The sequence below is a fragment of the Triticum urartu genome, chromosome 6A (genome assembly GCF_056163025.1).
Source record: "Triticum urartu cultivar PI428250 chromosome 6A, HENAU_Tu73, whole genome shotgun sequence".
NCBI lineage: Eukaryota > Viridiplantae > Streptophyta > Magnoliopsida > Poales > Poaceae > Triticum > Triticum urartu.
Genome location: NC_141878.1, coordinates 47,702,690 through 47,711,073, shown reverse-complemented (window position 1 = coordinate 47,711,073; position 8,384 = coordinate 47,702,690).

The window sequence follows — 8,384 nt, the reverse complement described above, 5'->3', positions numbered from 1 at the left end:
GTCGGATTGGTGGATGCATGTCCAGCGAGGTTTCCGGATACAGTCCGGTGAATTCTCTTCCTAAAATATGGCACAACAGAGAACATCACAATTCGATATAATTGCCACAGAGTGTATTAAAAAACCTTACCTTTTGGACGAAGGTAGGGGCTTGGAAGTATCGTTGTCCGCCTTTCTTTTCGAAGACCCGCCCGGTGTAGGCATCGCCTTCTTAAGGAACGATCCTGATGCGGCGTGGCGAGACAAGCGCCGCCTCTTTGAAGCACGAGACAGTGCAGTGGGTGAGGCGCAGTGGAAAAACTCTTTGGGAGAAGACGCCCCCTAGGTACTTACGTGGGAAGAAGGGAGAAGTCCGGGGTAATCGGCTACAATGGCCACTTCTATGCCGTTGTAGCTCGCCTGATAGAAGACCCCCTCCTTGAGCTCCATGAATATATTCGGATCCTCTTCAAATCCGGGATCCAGGTCCTGAATATGGTCCTCCGGCTGTGGAGTGGGGCTATAGATCCCCGCGGTAACCTTCCTCCATTCCTGTTAAAAATGGTCGGGTTGAGTTTAATTAGGCACGACTCAGGAAGAGGATTGAGTAAGGTTACGGATAGAAAGCTCACCCAGCTAGGAGGGTTGTACATAGAAAAGCCCTCTCGGCACTTAAGGTGAGTGAACTCCTCTTTTTCCCCTTTGTAAAGATCAGCCAACATGGTGGCCAAGGCGGCAAAGTTGTCCGAAGCAGACTAAGGCATAGCCTAGTGGTGGGAAGGGGATGATGCCTTCCCACCCACCTAGGTTCAAGGCATGGTACTTGCAATTTCGGTTTGTTGCACCAATTATACTGTATGGGGTTTCCTTATAGTCTTTCTGTCAAAAAAAAGTTGTCCGAACCCTTGCGCCCACAGCGCGATGCGTCATCTTCCTTGTTGTAGTGCCACATGGGGAGTCCTCTTGATTGGAGTGGTTGGACGCTTCGCGCTATTGAAATTGCCGTTACCTCGATTATCGATAGTCCGGAATGGGCAAGTGTCTTTATCTTGCTCATTAACTTTTTGACCTCTGCAATGTCTTCCTCCTCGAGGCTCCGGGGGCGCTATCTATGGCGTTTCCTTAACGGAGTGCTGGAAAATTCGGGAAGGCCCCGTCTGATCGAATCTGGGAGAACAATGTCTTCGATAAAAAAACCACTCCAAGGGCCACTCTTCGGATGCCTTCTTCGGAGTGCCGGAAAGGTATCCTATCTCGGCTATGCGCCACACTTTGGTGTCACCCACCTCGAATATGGATCCCTTTTGGGAGTGAGCGACGAGGCAGAAAAGTTTCCTCCATAACTCAAAGTGGGCCTCGCAGCCTAGGAACAGCTCGCAAAGAACGACAAAGCCTGCGATGTGCAGAATGGAGCCCGGCGTGAGATTGTGCAGTTCGAGGCCATAATAATCCAGGAGACCTCGGAGGAATGGATGGATTGGAAATCCAACGCCTCTTAGTAGAAAGGAAATGAAGCACACTCGCTCCCCCTCGGTGGGATTGGGGAAGTTTTCCGCCAGGGCTAAGCGGTTGATGGAAGTTAATCCTGCCCGAATGGGGACTAGATCCGCGGGAGGAAGATATCCCTACTGTAGGGTAACGCGGCAGAAAACAAAAAAATTCCGACTTACGCACTAGCCTAGGACCACTATGGAGACTGCATACAATCTTTGATCTTTTTCATTACCGACTCGTAGCGCAGCGGGAAGTAGAGTTGATGACGATCGGCGGTGTAGATCCCTGCAGCTAGGATTTACAACCTCCCAACCGCGAGGATGTATACCCTCATCTGCCCTTCGGACAGCCCTCCAGGAGGCGGTCGGACAGTCCCCCGGACGGTGTCGCAGACAGCCCTTCGGGAGGACCTTCGAAACCCAGACGGCCACTCGGACAGCCCTTCGGCAGGACCTTCGAAACTCGGACGGTCACACGGACAGCCCTTCGGGAGGCACTCTCAAACTAAGACCAAAACTAGATCTCTCTCTACAGAGTTGCGCACATACGGTGTCATCTATCTGGCAGGGCTTCGCCGTCCAGAACTAGTTCCCACCGGAACCCAGACAGCCTTTCGGCTTTATGAAACTATTTCACAGGGAGGGAGAGAGAAGCCAGATCATTGCAATGGCACTTGTATGTGAGAAATAGTGAGTGTGGAGACTGCCTCTCCACCTCTATTTATAGGAAAACCCAAGGGGTGGGGGGAAACATGAAAAACCCAAAATGCCCACACTTTATGTCACACATAAAAGGGCATAAAGGGCATAAAGGGATGACAAGTGGAGCTCCATGGAGGAGCTGCACCCTCCAACGTCCCACCTTCATGGGGGCCCCAAAGGGGTTTCCTTGATCCCCAAGTCCTTCTAGAAGCCTTTTGGGAAAAGCCCCAAAAGGTGGCTTTCCATAAATTTCCCAAAAAGCACTTTCACTATTCACGACGACATTGTTCAGCATCCGTTCGAACTAAAAATATTTGTGTGGGCTTAGAACATTTCCAGTACCCACTAAAATAATGTTCAACGTGTTCTGAAACATTTTTGGATTAGTGATTTTCATCTGCGAAAAGCATCTGAAGTGGTTTCGGCAGCTCAGGAGCAATTCCAGCTTTTATCCCGGAAAATTCCAGAAAGTTTCCAGAATGAATCTGGCACCCTCCAAGAATTATCAGGCATGTGCCAAAACCAATTTGACTTAATAGTATATCCCGAAACAACTTTTCGGTTTCACCGAAACTCACCTGATGACCTCTCTGTGCGGAACTTTTCCGCTGTCCGAAACTTTTCGGTGTCCGAAACTTTTTTGGTGATTTTCTCTCAGACTCCCTGTCTAGTATTCAGCAGATAGATGACCCTTAAGCATGTGACCCTATAGGTTCGGTGAAGTATAGACATGACCCGGAACCCCTTCCGATCAATGATCAACATCGGAGCCGTGGACACCCATATTGACCCCTATACCCACACGAATGAATATTCGAGTGAACCTCCAGTTGCAGTGAGCTATTCCTATTGCTTCACGATATGTCACAAACACCCAAGGTGAGATTTATTGCATCCTCATGGACGAACAATTTTTCCACCATGCAAGTTACCTCGTTACCGGTTTTGTTCTCTTTTCTCGTTTCCGTGTTCCGGCTTCCCTGTGATCAAATTACACTGTGTCTCGCCAGATGATGATGGATACCGTAACACCGAGAGGGCCCAAGAGTACCTCTCCATCGTCGGAGGAGCAAATCACAATCTTGAGCTATCAAGTTACTTGACACACTTTTCCATGAACCCGTAAGCCGTCGTAATAGCCACCCATTTACGGATGACATTTAACAAACCCCAAAGTTCATGAAGCAAGTATGAAGAAACTCGATACTCTCATGGTCTAACAAATTGTGCAAACATTAACTATCTCTGTGATATTAACCATAAACTTGTGACGAAAAGAATCTCATAGCATAACATCAATCCAGGTTGATTCAATACAAATGTTCTCTTAACATTGTGCCCTCAAGGTTGCTGGCATAGACATGCCCATGATCAGGAAAACAAAACCATCATGCAACACTTGAGCCAGTCTTAGAGGCCAGACTAGGAATACATTTTACCGTTTATTATTCCACACGTGCATATGAGTCTTCCTCCGAGCCTCGTGGTTATTGTAGACTCGAGAACCATAGCAGTTATAGCATGGAACATAAACATAATTATGAACTGGGAGATAATCAATAGCATTTATTATTGCCTTTAGGGCATATCTCCTACAGATTCCCACTTGCACTAGAGTCAATAATCTAGTTAATGCTAATGCACTTTACACCTATGGCATACTGGTGTAAAAAATGCTTCGCATGTGGTATAGCCTGATTTCCATCGGATCTGACAACTTCAGCTCGGTGTATCTCTGCATATCCTCGCATTTTCACGCTTTAACAAAATTCATATTTTGTGCGGACTTGGCTTTGCATATATGTAAATCATTGGTCGAAACCTGATTCCTCAGACTGAGTTATGGAGCAACTATCTGCAATAGTGTCCCACCGACCAAAGCCTTCTTGGAACCATACTAAGTTCATGAATGAACTATATGATTCAACATATTTGTCTTTGTCGCTTCTAAAGCGGCAACATACTTCGCCTCTGTTATAGAATTCACCATAGTAACTTGTTTGGAACAATTTCCAACTAACTGCACCACCATATTGTGTGTTACACAAAACCCTCAATTTAAATCAAAAATTGCATGGACAATGATGAAGATTGTATCAATGTAACCTTTTACAACAAACTCGTCATGATCTCCACTTGCGAGAAAACATGTCATCAGTGCTACTTTAGTACTCAATGATCCTTTTTCACTGTTGTCCCATGATCAATACTTTTGATCACTTTGGTATCTATACTCGCAACAGCTTGGGAGTATTGGACATATCTGGTTGTTTTACATACCATGGAATACATGATTAATCCAAACACAGGAGTGTGTGGAATCTCCATCATGTATTTTGCTCATCAGTGTTTTGGGACACTAATTCTTGCAAAAACTCTTTCCATGTGACTTCGGCAACAATCACTCCTTGTCATTCTTAGTGCTAAACGGTTTTAGCAACTTGTCAATATGTATTTTTGCTCAACCCTATTAGGTAAATCTATCTCCATAGATCATTATGCCTAATATCAAGGCTATTTAGCCCAAGCACTTCATCGGAAAACTATTTTCAAATGAAGTCTTAATTCGTGTCAAGAAATTTATTTCCAAATAACAATGTGTCAAGCACACAAGGTTTTTAGAAATATTATTATGCTCCCACTTACTTTCTTGAAACCACAAGCATCTTCGTTACCCATAGATGAAGCCAAACCCCTTTGACCATTCCATCAAAAACGAAGATTCCAACTCCATTTTGCTCTCTTCTTTCCATTGATGGAACTCTGAAGCTAGCATACCTACTAGCATCCTCTGGACTGACAAAATACTTTGGATTGTATCACATACAAGTCCTAGGTTGTATTTCCATTTCATGGAAATTCTTTTGGCATCCATGTTTCATATCTCATGTTTGAAATATGTATTAATTGCTAGTTTAACCCGAACCGACTTTAAGCATTGCTACGGTGAGGCAATCTCATTGTAGTCAACTCCTTGAACTTGTTGTTGCAACAAGTCGAGCTTAATGGATAAAACATTCTTACCCATATCAGTTTATAGTCCCATTACAATCCATTAGACTGTAAGTCTTTTAGAGGGTTTATCAAGATTTAAATCTTGAATCATTTATGGAAACTATCTCGGATTATATTGGCATTTAGCCAATTCCGAAGTCAAGGCCCATCAACGCTTCCTTGTGTATTGTAGGTATACTGTTGTCTAACAACAATATCTCGTTTGCGCACCTGAGAGGTTTGCACGAGCTTTGCCTACATTGTTTAGCTGCAAGTTCGACCGAAGTCCATACATCTCATGTAGAGGCTTCCATATCAGTCGCAGTAGGAAACTCTGGAATCACTTCCAAGGTTCCTTTCCTTTGACCTGATGACGAAGATACATGTTATCTCATCGAGTTGCACTGTTCTCCCACTTACCATTTTGCAAGAACTATTCTCTTTAAAAGCATACCGTTTTGTCGAAAAAATCCTTTGCCTCGGTATAGTGGTGGGGAATACCCAATGACTTGGGATAACTTACAAAGTAGAACTTGTCTGATTTGGAATAGGTTTGTAACCTTTTACACAAGCCCCATATTCCAAATGTTAAGAAAAGATATAACATGGTTGGGCGTACCATACCATGTCGTCATTTCAACAGACCTGATGGAGCTCTTTTCAGTGTAAAAGCTGCAGTCTCTAAAGCATTACTCTTTAAAAATTATAATGGCAAATTTATTTATGTCATCTTTGATCTTACCATGTCATAAATGGTTCGATTACATATTCACGGACTTTCCACTCATAGTGGTGTTCCAGGAGGTGTAAGTTATGAAACTCTTTTCACAACTCATCAGACATTCGCTAAACTTGTAACTCAAATATTCCTTTCTGCAATCAAATTTCAGAAACATAATTTTCTTGTTACAATAACTTCTACTTCATTTTTGAAAACCTTTCGAATGATTTCAAAAGATCCAGACTTACGTCTCCTCAAGCAAATATCCATATATCTACTTGAGTCATTTCTGAAGATAGATAAATCCACTACTTGCAACAACATTTATTGAACTACACACATCAAAACGTATGATCACCAATAAGTTTGTTGCTCGTTCCTTATGGCCTTTGAACGGTATTTCAGTCACTTCACTTTTTGGAGGAAAGTTGCAAGTGTCACGTGATTCAAAATCAAACGAATTCAAAATCCATCATAATGGAATTTTTTCATGCGGGTTTCTCAAATGTGACCAAATGCAGTGCCACACATGTGTGGTATTGTTTTAGTCTTGCGATATTTAGCGTCAGTGTTATGGATGTATCATTTTACCATCAATATTCATAACATACATCCCATCTTCGATGGAAGCATGGCCCTTCATGTTATTCATAATACTGAACAACAATTGTTCTTTTATGAACAACCCTTTTGCAATAAACGTTGTGCAATGGGCTAGAGTGTAAGAAACTCTAAAATGAATTATGAAAGGAAACACAGAGGTAATATATTAATATCATTGTTCATAACATACATCTCATTCATAATGAAAGTATGGCCCTTATGTTTATTTGTAATACTAAAAATCAAAAGTTCTCTTATGAACAACCTTCTTGCAAGATACCTAATGCAAAGGGCTAGAGTGTGAGAAACTCTAAAATGAATTATGAAAGAAAATACATAGGTAATACACCGATGGAAGGTATAGTAACTTTTACTATGTTCCCAGCATGTATTAAACCTCATTCCTGGCTAGTCTTTTTAGGCCATAGTAGCTCTTACATTGATTCGCAACAAAATGCAATCGAGCGGGTATCTTTGTGATTAACTCACAATACCCAAGAATTAGTGATTAATATGTTTAACCATAATTCCCAAGAACTATATCTTTGACCAACCTTCTATACATCAAAAACTTGTATGACATTCATACATGAGCTGGATACTCCAGTGATCTTTCTTTCTGCCTTTATACTTCTAACAGTTTAACTTTTAGTATTTCTCCTACTCGCAAAAGAAGCACCCAACTTAAGAGTGGCGTTATCCCCGGACTTCCTAGGCGTGTAAGTCATACTAACACCCTTTGGACACTTCCTTTCTCTTTAAGTTGTTGTTTTATTCACCTTTCATCATATGACAAGCATTCTTCTAGATCCCTCTCTTATCAGTCTAATGCATAGTAAACACTTTACTAATAATTTGCAAACAAACATTGCTTTGGATATTTCATATCTTTCAGCCTTTGTTTGTATCTAAAAATTAATTTTCAGTTCCATGAATATCACATAACTATCCCAAACTTTCGAGGTTCGAGTTTCATGGAAGCAAACATATTGCACTTGACCGCAACGGAATTCTAGCTTTTGGGTCGAAGGATGAGAGTCTCATCATCCATTGCGTTTAGCGGGAGTATACGGAAAGCATGCGATAGGACAAAGTCCTTCTCGGCACTTTTGAGGACAATCCTCACATTACGTTACCAATCGTAAAGTTTTAACCAGATATTTAACAGCTATTCAATTTTAACAGGGAAGGTGGAAATGCGAGCCATTCTACAACTATTTTGCAAGTAACAGTTAGAAAGTGTTCATAATTAATTGCACTGAGAATTAAACATGTCAATTCAACAGTGCACTCCCACTCAAATCAATATGTCTCAAAATTGATTATGAGTGATACAAGACCCACATTTTGATTCAACGCCATTGATGTGGACATCACTGATGACGAGAATTTCAATTGGTAGGCAAACTTGCCGATCACATCTCCATGTGACTCTTGTTCATCTTTCGATGGGTGTGTTCCGAGCTTAGGACGATCCTGCCTGAACATCAAAGACAACCAAGTGATCTTGCTGCGAGGTCTGACCTCACCCGCCTCATTCCTCTCGATTCGTTCGTACCCATGTGGATATGGCGCACCCCGAAAAGATACGAATTACAAACGGTGCTACACTTGGGTGAACACTAACTACTTTGATATTTTGAAGTGAGAGATCACCCTAATAAAAAGCGACTACTGTGCAATCAAGAAGGGTGCATCAAGAGGGATAAACATCTCAGGAAATTCATAATAGCATGATATCGTATAGCTCGTTCTGACGGAGAAGTCTTTCATTTCTTCATCTTCGGCATTCGCGTCGGTGTTCACCTTTGCAAAGATTGCCACCACCTTGTCGATGCACCAGATAATATTGCTATCTCCATAGTGTATAAAATTATTGCATTACTTAAGTT